The sequence below is a fragment of the Dendrobates tinctorius genome, unplaced genomic scaffold, assembly GCF_039654945.1.
Source record: "Dendrobates tinctorius isolate UK_male_01 unplaced genomic scaffold, ASM3965494v1 ptg000240l, whole genome shotgun sequence".
NCBI classification, from domain to species: Eukaryota; Metazoa; Chordata; class Amphibia; order Anura; family Dendrobatidae; genus Dendrobates; species Dendrobates tinctorius.
Window position 1 is genome coordinate 8,319,550 of NW_027361907.1, and position 17,530 is coordinate 8,337,079.

At 42.5% G+C, this 17,530-nt stretch overlaps 1 long non-coding RNA gene across 1 annotated transcript; it reads left to right on the forward strand.

Annotated features, from left to right (window-relative positions):
* The first annotated feature begins 1,294 nt into the window (after window positions 1-1,294).
* LOC141060529 (uncharacterized) lies at window positions 1,295-9,556 on the forward strand. Its single transcript, XR_012222715.1, has 2 exons — window positions 1,295-1,593; window positions 9,174-9,556. It is a non-coding gene; the product is annotated as an uncharacterized lncRNA (long non-coding RNA).
* Window positions 9,557-17,530: the final 7,974 nt, after the last annotated feature.

The window sequence follows — 17,530 nt, forward strand, 5'->3', positions numbered from 1 at the left end:
AGGCCAAAATCACCAGGGTATGTAAACTTTTGACCAGGGTCATTTAGATATTATAGGTCGTCATTATGATTTAAAAAGAGAAAACACAGTAGTTTGACAGTAAAGGGCTTCACCCAACCACTAACCATGGAGAAAAAGTTTTGGTGTTATTCATATTCTCTGAAAAAAGGTCAAGAAAACAAAAATTCTGCCGGCGTATGTAAACTTTTGAGCACAACTGTATAAAAGTATAGACACGTAATTGAATGAGTTGTTGGTGAAAGTATCGAACTAAAATTGGGGTGCCAATCCTAATATGGATTTTGAATAGACTGATTATTTTTATCTTTTGTTTTATCACGTTGGTTTGATAAAGTCTATAACCATAATATATTTTATTTCAGTTACCCATCACTTGCCCACACTTTTGGAATTGGCTGGTGAATTATAGATAAGTGGCAAGTGGTAGGTATTGTGTCCTACATTACAAAATAAAGTGTCCATGAATATTCATGTCCGATTCTAAATTGGAATGAGGTCTGGCTGCACATTATTGTATCTTCTTATGGGACACATTGCACTACAATATTTGGGTTGTAAAAAACTGCTTGGGATGTGTGTCGTGTCCATAGTTACATGGAGTTCAGAGAACAATGGTTCAAATTGCAAAAGGCGCTTGTCTTTTAACCCCTGACAATGGGTGAGTATTGCCCACTTAAAGAGGTTATCTCCATTGTCCCTCAGATCATAGCTGAGCGTTCTCAAGAGTGAACAGGTACTGGAAATTCGGAGATTAGACAGATTCCAGGGTTTCTTTGAGTACATCTGTATATAGAGACCCAAGTCTATATATTCAGTAGGACTCCTAGGCATTGAGAACAGATTTTCTACTTCTGGTGGAAACAGGTACTTGTTCTAGGGGAGTCACTGTGATGAATTATGAGAAAGGGTGAGATGTTTTGACAAGCTATGCACATGGGATTGAAGCAATGCTTTGTGGGAAGAAAGCAATGTATTCTGGGACAAAGAAGGGCCATTTTGCTTGCTTCTGTGTATATCATAGGATGCATGTGTTTACCTGTCCTCCATCTTAACTCTCCAACTTAAGGTCATTATCCGGGTAAAGCATATCTAGTAAGCTTAATCTTTCTTACAATGCAGTGTATGCAGAGAGTTTCTCAGAGATGTAATTAGACACCTGTGTTTTCTATGTAGGTTGCATCACACTGAATGCTTCTGTATTTGTGTTAGCTGTGATCATCTGCCCAATACTTATGCATGTCATTTGTATTCTTACAGTTTTACCACATGTTTTATACTCTTCACCAATAAACAAGTTAGACTACAGAGAACAGTCTGCTTATTTTGGGAGACAGAGCTGTAGTTTATGCTGTACGAAAGACACAGCAACATTCTCGGACCAGATCTAGAGCAGCAAGATCCAGCGCCTCAGCGTACATCCGTCAACATTCCAGAGTAGATGACAGCCTTGGCGCATCATATCGATCAGCCCATGCCGATTACCAGCAATCCAACCCCGAGCTTCACTACCATAGGCGAGGAGACATCCAGCACAGAGATGTCGACTACAGCTACCGATCCACTGAAAAGAAGGTACAGCTCCCATCCCGCCTTAAAGAGACACCTTCACCAACAAGGTACCGCACAGACTATCCGGAGTCACAGATAGTAGAGATGGTTAGCACTCGACTAGATGGTGTGGATATATGGTGCTAGTGAAAAGGGAACTGGTAGTCACGTTAGCATAAGTTTAATATAGAGTCACTGCACACGTGAATTTTTGTTCAAGGGAATTATTTTTATTTGACGGTGAAGAAGCGACAGCTTTTGACGTTTCTGCCTCACAAAGGCCTTTATCATATAGTCGCTGAAAAAATAAAATATACATAATAAAAATCAGAGAAAAATATACATAATAAAAGCAGCATACAAAATATAGAATAGGTATCTCACAGAGGTGCGTATCTGTTAAGTCACATGCCATATGATCATCGGAGAACATAGAGATACTTAAAGACAAGGGAAGAGGGGAAAGATGGCATGGCGGTAGATAGAACGCAATTACAGTTGTGGCCAAAAGTATTGACACCCCTGCAATCCTGTCAGATAATACTCAGTTTCTTCCTGAAAATGATTGCAAACACAAATCCTTTGGTATTATTATCTTCATTTAATTTGTCTTAAATGAAAAAACACAAAAGAGAATGAAGCAAAAAGCAAAACATTGATCAGTTCACACAAAACTCCAAAAATGGGCCAGACAAAAGTATTGGCACCCTCAGCCTAATACTTGGTTGCACAACCTTTAGCCAAAATAACTGCGACCAACCGCTTCCGGTAACCATCAATGAGTTTCTTACAGCCTTGTCGCCTCATATGTATCACACAGCACATGCGCCGGCGTCTGACGTCACTTCCGGTCAGATGACTGGCCCAGGCATTGATAGGGATGCTGATCCAGACACAGCGCTCATTCACTGCACAGGCATGGCGGTGCCTGCATCTCCCACTGCCACCAATGACAGTAAGTAACATGCCTTAAATTAACTATCGCTGCACCACCAATGTTGCTTCTTTTTTCATACTTATAAAGGAATCTTTTTTTCTTCTAAGGCAATTTTCTTTGGGCACATTTTCATAATAGTGTATCCTCAGGAATCAGGATCACTCGCCATAAAGGTACCTAGCCTCTCCACCGATCCCATGTGTTTTTTGCATACATTAAGCCATACGTATTACTATACCAATTTGTGATATTGCACTGCATTTTATACACTATATATGTCTCATAGGAATGATTACTATACAATCAATACAGCTCCCCATTTGTCTCTATGGGGTCATATATTTCATTTCAATGCATTTTTTTCATTCCGCAAACAAACTCTTGTCGTCTTAAGAATTAATATCACTGACCTTGGAATAATTTAACCATTCCCACTGATCGCATCTCTTATGTTCATAACTATAAAGTCAAACATATCAGTCTCAGGAATTGCAATGTACTGTCTATACTATATGGTTTAGATAGGATCTGGCTTTCATAATTCCCCTTTTTTTCCTTGATATTGAGACACTATATGTCTCTTGACATTGTAACTAGTATACCATATCTTATCATTTTTGTGCCCTTCTAATTACACTTCCATTCAACTCCAACCTACAGGATAAGCCACTGAATTTAGAAACATTGCCTAAACAGTGAAACCATTTACCCGGTGACTACAACCTCTCTTCTCCAAAGGGGTACGACTTCAATATTTTCTCTATATAATTATGTTCTATCTACCGCCATGCCTTCTTTCCCCTCTTCCCTTGTCTTTAAGTATCTCTATGTTCTCCGATGATCATATGGCATGTGACTTAACAGATACGCACCTCTGTGAGATACCTATTCTATATTTTGTATGCTATTTTGTATGCTGCTTTTATTATGTATATATTTCTCTCTGATTTTTATTATGTATATTTTATTTTTTCAGCGACTATATGATAAAGGCCGTTGTGAGGCCGAAACGTCAAAAGCTGTCGCTTCTTCACCGTCAAATAAAAATAAAAATAATTCACTTGAACAAAAATTCACGTGTGCAGTGACTCTATATTAAACTTATCCGGAGTCACAAGCGTCTTACAGGTATGATGATGCACCACACACTAGACATGACTATTACACACCGGCTCATGCCAGCACTGATGGAGCCATCAGGGACCTTGCAAAGTTCCTTTCCCTCCAATAACTGGTTACAAAGGGACTTGTAAAGTTCACTGACAAACCCGAGAACTATCGGTCATGGCGAGCCTCGTTCCAGAACGCCATTCATGGTCTGGACCTTTCTTGTAGTGAGGAGTTAGATCTCCTGGAAAAGTGGCTCGGAAGTGAGTCAGTCGAGCATGCCAAAAGACCGAGAGACATTAATGTAAAGCATCCTCACACAGCCCTACATAAAGTGTGGGAAAGACTCGATGAATGCTATGGGTCAGTAGAAGTCATAGAGAATGCTTTATATAAAAGAACTAGCTGAAGAGCACGGCGCTGCCCGGGCATAGTAACTAACTGTGGTTAGTTATAGCAAATTATAATTATCCTCCATCCCATAGTCCCGTGCCCATATACCCATCATACATATCCTCCATCCCATAGTCAAGTGCCCATATACCCATCACACATCATCCATCCCATAGTCCCATGCCCATATACCCTTCATACATATCCTCCATCCCATAGTCCCATGCCCATATACCCATCATACATATTCGCCATCCCATAGTCGAGTGCCCATATACCCATCACACATCCTTCATCTCATAGTCCCATGCCCATATACCCATCATACATATCCTCCATCCCATAGTCGAGTGCCCATATACCCATCATACATATGAAGATAGGACCTAAAGGTTATCTAAAGCTTAGAGAACTGAGAGATTTATTGAATGAGTTGCAGGTTGCTCAGCAGGAAGGAGACTTGCCCGGATTGGCATTCTTAGACACCGCTAGGGGTGTCAATCTGATAGTACAGAAACTTCCTTATAACCTACAAGAAAAGTGGATTACATGTGGTTCAGAGTATAAACACAATCATAATGTATCATTTCCTCTTTTCACTGTATTTGTTGATTTTGTCACCAAACAATCTAGGATTAGAAATGACCCTAGTTTTGATTTTACTCGGTTGTGTTCCATTGCCACTGGTGTCAAATCTGGTAAGACTCCCGTGACAGTACACAAAACTAATATTGATTACACAGGCCCTCCTCACAAGGTGAATAAACCCCCTCCAGACGAGAGCAAACCTCAGGTTGACAGTGCTCTACTAAAATGCAGAGCCTACAGGGAGAAGTCTTTAGAGGATCGCAAAGGTTTCCTCAAGGAGAACATCTGCTTCAAATGTTGTGCCGCAGCCTCTCACTTCGCCAGGAACTGTGAAGCTAGCGTGAAATGTGCAGAATGCAGCAGCACGGATCACAATACAGCCTTGCACCCTGGATCACCTCCACGAGTGTTGTCGCAAGCAGTGGAGCACGATGGGAAGCAGAAGGACACTGACGAAGACACCTGAGGTCAGCTCTAAATGTACTGAGATCTGTAGAGGACTCACAGGAGGAAGGTCCTGTTCAAAAATCTGCCTTGTCCGAGTCTATCCTGCAGGTCGCAAGGACAAAGCTTTCAAGATTTATACAATCCTGGATGACCAAAGTAACAGGTCTCTAACAAGGTCCATCTTCTTTGACAACTTCAGCATCGTAGGCCCTGGTTCTCCCTACACCCTGAGGACGTGTTCAGGTACCATTGAGACGGCGGGGAGAAAAGCAACCGGATACAAAGTGGAGTCCATAGATGGCTAGACCTGTGTTATGAATGGGTAACCGAGGAGGAAAAAAAAGACAACAAGCTAAGTCTCAGAAAACCAGAGAAGTTGGTAACTATGCAGATTGCAGATCCCTGATCTTAACCGCACAGCTAGCAGCAGTCGTGGAGCGTTCCTACATTGGTCCTAGACGCCTCGTCACATTCGGAGATCTACATAAGCCTAAAGCAGGAAACGAGGAAAACTAACTGCCCCAGAGCAGACCCCAAAGGAAAGACAGCCCCCCACATGTATTGACAGTGAAAAAAGATGAAAGTACAAACAAAGGCAGGAAAATAGGCTGAGCAAATGATGGGGCCCGGCTAACTAAAAAGGACAGAAAAGGAAAGACACTGTCTGCAATCTGCCAAAAAAAAACCTAGAAAAATATTGTCCAACACTTCTGATAGCAAAATTAACCCTGAAGTCACTAGACTTCTAAACCTATATCAGCACTCTGAAATATTCTGAGACAGAGCAAAAAAGAGGCCAATCTAATAAGGGACAAAAAGCAGATTGGCAAATACTGATTAATAGGAGTGGAATTTCAGCATAGCCCCAGCAAGGGCAGGTTGATTACACAAAAAACTGAACTGACCAACAAGCGCAAGTGTGAACATTAGCAAAAAAACAAACTTAACTTGAGAAGACTGGAAGAGAGCTGAAGTCCAGGACCTCAGAAGCAGACTGAATCACCAGCACCCGGATAGGGCGTCGGCTGTCTTATATCCAGTCTGATACTCCAGAGATCCAATCGTTATCTTGCTCATCAGGTGGCAGATCACTACCACTTAAACCAACTGCACTACCTCCTGTCACCACCAGAGGGAGAACGGAAGGGGAACTCAACTGGTGGAGCAGAAAATGAGTTCATGACAGACCTGCCTATCATTACCGACCATCCTGGAGTGCAACCAGATTCCTGACAACAGGGCAGAAATACCTTCACAGGAAGTGGCGAGACATTACCCCCATCTAAAGTGTATAGCCCACCTGATACGTGAGATGGATCCAGGAACCCCAATAGCTCTACTTCTGGGAAGAAATATACTACAAATCCACAAGGCTAGACAATGTATAAACGGCTCCAGGAATGCTCCGTACGCACAGAGGCACGACCCTGGATGGGTCTTATAGGAGACGTCTACCTAGAAGGAGCACACAAGCCGGCCTTAGTCGACAGCATGCTTACCAATACTCTTGAAAATGGATGTCCGTCTCTCTTCTAGCCATGTAAGAGTAGCTTCCTGGTAAAGAAGAGTTGCCACACAATGCTCCTCTACCTTGTCCATTAGCTGATCCTTCCTGTGAAGGCCACACATGTGATGGCGACCAAGATCACATAGGGTGCACAGTTTTCCACAGAACAAGAGAGGACAACAAGGTAGCAATGTCCATAGAAGACAGACTGTTTTTGGACATCATGGATTGAGAGATGGTAAGAAATGAGTCAAAGAGCTGGATGGCCCCTCTACCATTTAAACCCCAGAGGCAACGCTTACCCAACAACAGATAACCTGTCTACGGTCGATTTGTTTCCCTCAAACGCAAATGTCAGAAGGAACCTGAAATGAGAGAGCATTTCTTTGCCTTCATGGAGAAAATACTTCAGAATAGCCATGCAGAAATTGCACCTGTACTTCAAGATTCCGAGGAATGTTGGTATCTACCCATTTTTGGCGTGTATCATCCTAAGAAACCTGGTCAGATAAGAGTAGTATTTGACTCAAGCGCCAGATATGAAGGTGTCTCGCTAAACGATGTCTTTTTGTCTTGCCCAGACCTCAACAACAGACTTCTAGGAGTACTTCTTCGCTTCCGCAAAGATGCAGTGGCATTCATGGCTGACATGCAACAGATGTTTCATTGCTTCCTTGTCAAAAAAGAACATTGAAACTATTTGAGGTTTTTCTGGTACCGCGATAATGACCTCTACAAGGACATCATGGAATATCGGATGAAAGTACACATCTTCGGGAATGGCCCTTCCCCTGCTGTCACCATCTATGGTCTTAGACATTCAGCAAGAGAGGGCGAGGCAAATTATGGGTCGGATGTTTGATCGCTTGCGGAGGATTTCTGCGTGGATGACTGCTTGAAATCCACACCCATAGATGAATCGGCGGTCAGTCTCCTAAAGAGGACACAGGAAATGCTTGCTTTGTCCAACTTGAGGCTGCACAAAATTGCTTCCAACAGCGAATGAATGATGGCAGCTTTTCCCTCTCAAGATTACTCAACTGATCTAAACGACTTGGATTTGGACACGGACTCCCTTCCCATGCAACGGAGCCTTGGTTTGCTCTGGGATTTGGAGAGATATGCATTTACCTTTCGGATCAACGAAGAAGGAAAACCTTTCACACGTAGAGGCATCCTATCCGTGACAAACAGCCTGTACGATCCTCTAGGATTTGTAACCCCTGTAACTATCCAAGGTAAAATGATGTTGCGAGACTTCACCCAAGAGTTGTCTGAATGGGATGATCCGCTTCCCATGGAGAAGAGAGATCTGTGGGTAAGATGGAAGAAATCTTTAAAAGCCTTGTGGGGTCTTTATGTGGCACGACCATACGCTTCAGTGCCATCAACAGAAGTCAAGACTCAAAAGCTCTGTACCTTCTGCGATGCCTCAACCAAAATGATTGCAGCAGTGGCATATCTGAAAACTACTGACATCAGGAATAAATGCCATGTAAGGCTTATTGCGAGCCGGACAAAACTAGCTCCAGTCCAGGAGCACACAATACCCAGACCGGAACTCTGTGCGGCTGTGCTAGCAGTAGAGTTAGCTGAACTTATCTCGACAAAAATTGACCTGGAAATCAAGGACGTTGAGTTCTACTCAGACAGCAAGGTAGTGCTTGGGTACATTTGCAACAAAATTTGACGCTTTTATGTTTACGTCAGCAATCGGGTGCTAAGGATCAGGAGATCCATTTGCCCTAAACAGTGACACTATGTGTCCACATTCCACAATCGTGCGGACCACGCAACTAGATCAGTTGAATCTGGACACCTTAAGGACACAACCTGGTTTACGGGCTCTGCATTCTTATGCTGTTACAGTGACGAATCAGACACCTTTGAACTGGTAGATCCAGATGCAGATGAAGAAATCTGCCCTCAGGTATCTGCTCTAAGTACGGTGACTTCAGACAATCACCTCAAATCTCACCATTTCAGCAGGTTTTCAACCTGAGCCTTGCTTTTTCGTGCCATTGCTTGTTTAATTCATGTGGCTCAGTCTTACAAGTCATCATCACCCACCAGTCAGAAGTCTTGAAAAGGTTGGCACCACTGCAAGCACGCCTTTGCCTCTCCAAACCAGGAAAATGAAGTGGCATTAGTTAATTCCAAGTGGGGAGTGTTCTGCCCTCTGAATAGGGCAAACAATGTTTGTATTATATGCTGGGTTAGTTATAGCACCATCTAGTGGTGGCTGAATTTATAGCAGTGTCTTTGATAGAATTTACAGTCTGTGATTTTAACAGAAGCAATGCACATGGGACTGAAGCAATGCTTTGTGGGAAGAAAGTAATGTATTCTGGGACAAAGAAGGGCCATTTTGCTTCTGTGTATATCATAAGATGCATGTGTTTACCTGTCCTCCATCTTAACTCTCCAACTTGAGTTCATTATCTGGGTAAAGCATATCTGGTAAGCTTGATCTTTCTTACAATGCAGTGTGTGCAGAGAGTTTCTCAGAGATGTAATTAGACACCTGTGTTTTCTATGTAGGTTGCATAACACTGAATGCTTCTGTATTTGTGTTAGCTCTGATCATCTGTCCAATACTTATGCATGTAATTTGCATTCTTACAGTTTTACCGCATGTTCTATACTCTTCACCAATAAACAAGTTAGACTACAGAGAACAGTCTGCTTATTTTGGGAGACAGAGCTGTGGTGTATGCTGGAGTGCACAACGTGTCAGCGTGCCTGAAGACAGAACAGTAAAACAGATTGCCAGACGCCTGCGATAGTGAATTCAGGCTGTAAGGGACAGCAGTTGCTGTTTAACTCTTTCATGACCTTTGCTCTAATGGCTTTTTACTTTTGGGTTAACATCTGGTCTATATCACTTCTGGGTAGTGATTTCTGATTGTCCTCATCACTTTACACTATGTATTTGATGGTTTTATGGCTTTTTGCTCTCGTATGTCTTTTTGTATTATCTAAATAAAAATTTGTACTATTTTGTAGTCTACTTGTGTTCCTCCTTTCTTGTCTATATTGCAATAAAGTCCGTACTACACATATATGGGGATATTCTGCACACTGGTGTATGAGCTTTATTACAGGAAAGATGTATATCTTTGTACCGTGTTAACCTGTATAATGCAGCATTGGAGATTTTTTTGCTTTGTTGTAGGAAGCGTTTTTTTAACAATATGTTTGTGGCTATTCATGCAGCTCCAACCGACATATTGGAGCTCACAAATGCAAGAGACCTCAGACAACATATTCAGAACTACAGTTCCTAGGTGTGTGTGAACACGGTCTTGGAATATTTTATATTTAACTGCTTGGACCCGAAATCGATAATTTTGCAGAAAAAAACACTGCTTGTTTTCACGTATGAAAACTCCTATATTATCTTTGTGATCATTTGTCCTTTGGTCTGTATAAAACTAAGGCTAGTTTCACACTAGCGCTTTTGAGCGCAGCGACGGCCTGCGCACGGCCGCCGCTAAGCCCCGCCCCCTGTCGCGCCTCCGCCGGTAGCTCCGCCTACCGGCGCATGACGTTGCATGCGCCCCCTATCTTTATCACTGGGGGGGCAGGCCATGCGCAGTATGCGTTTGGCGGCGCATGCGCCTTTTTGACGGTGCGCCGGCGCAACCTAACTGCAGCAGGTTGCGTTTGGCGCAGGTCGGCGCACCGTCAAAAGGATGCATGCACCGCCAAACGCATACTGCGCACGGCCTGCGCCCCCAGTGATAAAGATAGGGGACGCAGGGCGCATGCAGCTTAGCGGCGGCCGTGCGCAGGCCGTTGCTGCGCTCAAAAGCGCTAGTGTGAAACTAGCCTAAGTGCTATATGGTTTTTGATTGTCTTTCTCCTTCGAAAAGCTATAGTAGGTTTCGGGGTGGCAGACTCCTTCAGCATTGGGCAGAGTCGGAAGGATTTTCTAAATACTACATCCACAGAAGATTGATGGTTACCTCTTCTAGATGTGAACTCCCAGTATACTTCATTCAAAACCTGTGCACAATTATACCTAGAAGAAATATTTGGATGCTGTTTTGAAGGCAAAGCGTGGTCACGCTAAATATTGGCATGATTTAGATGTCTCTTTTGCTCATTGACTTTGCATATTGATAAAAAACTTAACACTTCTATTTTTTTTTTTTTTAAGCATTCTTACTTTGCAACATTTTTCCACACCAACCTAAAACTTTTGCACAGTACAATATATATCATCAAGCATCTGCTCTCTGCACAGTACAGTGGGGGAAATAAGTATTTGATCCCTTGTTGTTTTGGTAAGATTGTCCACTGACAAAGACATGAACAGTCTATAATTTTAAGGGTAGGTTAATTTTAACATTGAGTGACAGAATATCAAAAATAAAATCCAGAAAATCACATAATATAAATTATGTAAATGTATTTGCATTTTGCAGTGAGAAATAAGTATTTGATCAAACTATTAAGAGTTCTGGCTCCTACAGACCAGTTAGATGCTCCTAATAAACTCGTTGCCTCCATTAAAGACAGCTGTCTTACATAGTCACCTTTATTAAAGACTCCTGTCTACAGATTCAATTAATCTGTCAGAATAACTTTTACAACATGGGTAAGACCAAGGAGCTTTATAAGGATGTCAGGGACAAGATCATACACCTGCAAAAAGCTGGAAAGGACTACAAAACCATAAGTAAGACACTAGGTGAGAAGGAGACAACTATTGGTGCAATAGTAAGAAAATAGAAGAAATTCAAAATATCTGTCAATCGACATCGATCTGATACTGTACCATCAGCCATGGGAAAATCATGGAAATAAGAACTGGTGACACTTTACGCTGCAACTCTTTTGGATACACACTGTAATGTTTATGAGATTGAGAGGGGAAATATTTTTTTTTTGCTTGGGCACTGTTGGCAATGTCTTCATTTTTCACATGTCTTATATATTTGCTTGTTGCCATTTTTTAAATTAACCACCGTATTGGCTTTTCTATGCCGCATGAATTTTTTTTAGCATTTTTGCTCCTATTGATTTTTCATGGGTATTTTGTTTATTTTTCATGTCTCCTCTTTTATTACTCATTCTGTCCCTTTTTTTGGTTGACCCGTAATTATCTATTTTCATATTGTTTTTTGTACTTATCTTTTTTCTTTACCTTCTCTGTGCTCTTCTTATTCTTTTTATCCCACTGATAATTTCCTTACCTCTCACTTTTTTCTCTACACCGCCATCTTTACAATCGCAGCGTGAGGGTTAACTGATATTCTATTAAGGATTGACTTCCTGTGACATACAGCAAAATGGTGGCGTCCAGTGGCCTTTTAGAAAATGGTCACCAATGGTGAACATGTGCACCGTGGCTTTTCTAGGCACTTGGCTTTCTCGGTGGCCATCTAACCAGTGTGGTGTGCATGTCCGCTGACGCCACCGCGCGATTTCCGCCCACATGCACGCCACACTAAGATGGCGGCGGACAAAATGACGATTCACATGGCTGACGGTCCCGGGCGCATGCACCGCAATCACCGATGCTTTGTCATTTTGTGTATAAATAGTCAGCCTTAAGACAGGACATGTCATCTACTCCCTTTTGAGAATGCAAGAAAAGCGAAACACGCATCAGGGGCTGTCAGGGGGGCTGCAGCGGTCTGAACCCATTATAGGTAAGCTATTGTTTGGGTGTTAAGGGCTGCTGTGATATTTATACATGGATACCTTGCACTGGTATTTACCATGCGCCTCCCTGGTAAATATTCACTCAGCTTTCCCAGATCCCATGATGGAACAAATTATCCCGCCACATGGACTAAAAAAAATATATAACGGACCATAAAATATTCAAATAAAATAGCCTTTATTGATACAGTTTGCAAATAGTGCAGGGGGGCATTTATGTACATTTAATCGAAGTACATTTATAAAAGTAGTGGCAGTTATAACATGGCTGAATCTAACATGCATCTCTATTCTCTTCATATAGATATTTAACTATTTCAAGCTGCTACTGCACTAAATCCTGCATGTGTCCTATGTTATTCATCTTAGCAGCATATATAATGGTATTTAACTATTTCAAGCTACTGCACTGAATCCATATCGACCCCTCTGTCCTTTTCTCTCCTATGTATTAGCACTCACGCTCTTTTCACATTGATAAACAGCACAGATCCATTCATTCGCACCATCCATCACACGAGACGCTCTCACAAATCACTTAACCATCTGCTCACTTTCTATCCTTCTCCTAGTCGCTGGAGACATCTCTCAACCCCGGCCCCCCATGTCATAGTAAGTCGAACCCCTCAACTGCTACACTCGGAAACTCCTCTAATCTTATTAATATTTCCTGCATGCCTTCTATCTCTTTTTAATTGTGCTCTTTGGAATTCTCGCTCAGTGTGTAATAAACTCTCCTTCATCCATGACTCCTTCCTTTCTGATTCTCTTAACCTTCTGGCTCTTACTGAAACCTGGATCCAGCAGTCAGACACCACTGCTGCTGCTCTTTCATATTGTGGACTACACTTCTCTCATACCCCAAGATCGGTCAACAGAGCAGGTGGAGGCGTTGGTCTGCTCCTATAACCCAAATGCACCTTTCAGGTTATCCCTCAAGTACCCTCACTTGTCTTCCCTTCTTTCGAGGTCCATGGTGTCAGACTCTACATCACCTTCTCCATGAGAGTGGCGGTGGTGTATTGTCCTCCGGGCCCCTCTCATCAGTTTCTTGATCAGTTTGCCACCTGGCTTCCATATTATCTTTCCTGTGACATCCCCACCCTCATCATGGGAGACTTCAACAAGCCCATTGCTCTTCCTCTCTCACCATCTGCTTCTCACCTTTTATCTCTAACCTCCTCTTTCAGCCTCTCGCAGAATACTAACACCCCCACAGATGAAGACGGAAACCCCCTCGACTTGGTCTTCTCCCGCCTTTGTTAAGTGGATGATTTCAAACTCCCCTCTCCCGCTTTCTGACCACAACGTTCTATCATTGTCTATCAAGAACTGCCATCCCATCAAGGCACTCCCACTTTTCACACTTTTAGAAACATACAGGCCATTAACACCCAGAAACTTATGAAGAATTTGCAGTCATCATTGGCCCCTATCTCATCCCTCTCATGACCTGATTCTGCATTGAAGCATTACAATGAAACACTTCAAAGTGCCCTGGATGAAACTGCACCTCCTATACATAGAACTAGGCACAGACGGCGACAACCCTGGCACGCGTTACAAACACGCTTCCTACAGCAGTGCTCCAGGTGCGCTGAACATCTGTGGAGAAAATCCAATCTACCCAAAGATTTCATCCATTATAAGTTTATGCTTAAAACATACAACACTGCACCTCACCTGTCAAAAACAAACCTATTTCAACACCCTCATCACCTCACTATCCAATAACCCGAAAAGTCTTTGACACTTTTCAATCCCTACTCAACTCATGAGTAGAGTTGAGCGACTTTGGTCGGATCGGGTTTCGTGAAACCCGAATGAAACAAAATAAGTTTCAGATGAAACTCGTCCGACTAGAGCAAAAAAAAAGTTGGAGTTTCGTCCGACTTTTATTTCCCATTGACTTGCATTGGGGTCGGGTTTCGGACGAAACTCCGACTTTGTTTTGCTCTAGTCGGACGAGTTTCATCTGAAACTTATTTTGTTTCATTCGGGTTTCACGAAACCCGATCCGACCAAAGTCGCTCAACTCTACTCATGAGTGCAGGACCCAACCATGGATCTCCACGCTGACGATCTGGCCAATTATTTCAAAGAAAAAGTTGACCATATTCGACAGGAAATTATCTCCCAATCACCTCATACCATGCACTGTCCTCTCTCCCCCACTGCATCTAGCTCACTCTCTGATTTTGAACCAGTAACAGAAGTAATCAGGCTCCTTGCATCTTCTCGCCCTACTACTTACACCAATGACCAAATTCCATCACATCTCCTCCAGTACCTTTCCCCTGCTGTCACCACTCACCTAACAAAAATATTCAACCTCTTCCGGTATCTTTCTTTCCTCCTTTACGAAACAATCACTGACCTCAGGGAGACCAGTCGAAGAAAACACTGCGGCAGCCGGCAAAGGCGCTCAATCAGTGAAATCATAGGTGGAAGATCTGGCTAGTCCCGTGTTTGAGACTCTTAAATGAGGCTCCATGGACTTTATTTGCATATTCGTCCTTCCTTCCTTAAGCATGCCATCAAACAGCCATTACTTAAAAAACCATCCCTCGACCAAAACTGTGTCGCTAACTATAGACCTGTCTCTAATCTTCCCTTCATCTTTAAACTCCTGGAATGCCTGGTTCACGCCCGACTTACCCGCCATCTCTCAGATAACTCTCTTCTAGACCCTCTACAATCCGGTTTTCGCTCTCTATAGTCTACTGAATCTGCTCTCACTAAAGTCTCTAATGATCTTCTAACAGCTAAATCTAATGGTCACTACTCCATACTAATTCTCTTGGATCTCTCTGCATTTGACACTGTGGATCATCAGCTCCTCCTCACTATGCTCTGCTCCATCGGCCTCTAGGACCCCATTCTCTCCTGGTTCTCCTCCTATCTCTGACCGCTCCTTTACTGTATCTTTTGATGTCTCTTCCTCCTCATCTTCCCCTTACTGTTGGGGTTCTTCAAGGATAATTTCTAGGCATCCTCCTCTTCTCTTTGTATACAGCCCATATTGGTCAATCAGTAGATTTGGGTTCCAGTACCATCTCTATGCTGATGACACCCAATTATACAGTTCTTCTCCTGTTATCACGCCTGCCCTTTAGGAAAACACCAGTGATTGTCTTACCGCTGTCTCTAACATCATGTCCTCCCTCTATCTGAAACTGAACCTATCAAAAACTGAACTCCTCATGTTTTCTCCCTCTACTAACCTACCTATGCCCGACATTGCCATTTACGTGTGTGGTTCCACCATTACTCCCAAGCAACATACCCGCTGTCTTGGGGTCATATTTGATTCTGAGCTTTCATTCACCCCCCACATCCGATCACTGGCTCGCTTTTGATATCTGCACCTCAAAAACATTTCTAGAATTCGACCCTTTCTTACTTTCGACTCAGCAAAAACTCTGTTTCTCTAATTCTCTCTCGTCTGGACTATTGTAACTCTCTACTAATCGGTCTCCCTTTTACCATACTCTCCCCTCTCCAATCTGTCCTGAATTGCTGAATCATACTCACCAATCATTATACCGATGCCTCTACCTTGTACCAGTCCTTACACTCGTTACCCATCCACTCCAGAATTCAGTATAAACTTATTACCCTCAACCACAAAGCACTCCGTGGCTGAGCACCACCCTACATCTCCTCCCTCGTCTCAGCCTACCAACCTACTCATGCCCTCCATTCTGCTAACGACCTTAGCTTAACATCCTCAATAATCAGAAACTCCCACTCTTGTCTCCAAGACTTTTCATGTGCTGCACCAATTCTTTGGAATGCACTACCCAGGTTAATACAAGTAATCATCACAGTTTTAAGCGTGCCCTAAAAATGCATTTGTTCAGACTGGCCTATCGCATCAACGCATTAACCTAAATATCCCTGTGTGGCTCATTCAAAATTTTTTACCATAACCAGGTTCCTCGCATCATGTTCTCACATGCTTTATGCATTTAATAGCACTCTGTGTCTGTACTGGAATAAGTGCCTGTGCTGGAATAAAACAATAATGGAAGGAAAAACCAAATTACTGAACTCTGTACCTGTAGCCCATCTGATATCCAGCACAGCACAGCACACTCCCCGAAGTGCGGTTTGGAATTTTATCCTTCGTGCATTTATTATATTTTTTCACATCTGGATTTTTTTTTTTTGCACAATTATCATCACTATATTAATAATTTCACTGTGTGTTCAATTCTTGATTATTTTTTTCTCCATCTTCACAAATATTTTTTTGGGGACCTTATATTTGGACTCCAGTATATGACATTTGATTTATTACCTGGTCTGTCTGATTTTACATAATTAACTATATATTCTTTTTTTAACTCTTTCCATTATTATTGTTTTATTCCAGCACAGGCACTTGTTTTTAATATATATATATTTTTTTACTACTATTTGCCAACTTTATCAATAAAGGCTATTTTATTTGAATATTTTATGGTCCGTTATATATTTCTTTAGTCCATGTAGTGGGATAATTTGTTCCATAAATAAGTGGTTTCCACTTTTCTCTTGCAGTGCACCCTATTGTTGATTGACACTTGTGTATATTGGCGACGGTGACATCGTGTGTGTGTATGTATATATATATATATATATATATATATATATATATATATATATATATATATCTCAAGGCAGAAACGCCCAGCAAGTGGAAACTTCAGGTAATTTAAGAATTCCAAAAATTTATTGTAGATGAATTAAAATGTAGTTGTCCAAAAGAGGAAGGATAAAGGTTATAACACGGAGGACCGTGAAACCAAATACAATCAACAAAAAAGAAAGGTCCTCTAATGAGGTAAAAAGATATATTTTTATTCAACACAATAAATGATAAAAATTTGACACAGCAACCATATAGAAATAGGATAGCAAAAAAACACATACACAATGGGTGACCCAATACAAAGAAAAAAATCAGTTATGGCTAGTGTTGAGCATTCCGATACCGCAAGTATCGGGTATCGGCCGATACTTGCTGTATCGGAATTCCGATACCGACTTCCGATATTTTTTCAATATCGGAAGTCGGCATCGGAATCGGAAGTTCAAAGTTGATTGACAGCCTGACGTCATCATGATGCGCGGTGTGTGCGCATCATGATGCGCCGTCATTTCGGGTCTTCCGGGGGTCTCTGCCGGCCTGCCGGGGGGCTGTGCCGGCCTGCCGGGGGGCTGTGTGGACTGCCCGGGGTCTGTACCGGCCTGCCGGGGGGCTGTGCCGGCCTGCCGGTGGTCTGTGCACCCTGTGGGGGTCTGTGCCGGCCTGCCGGGGGGCT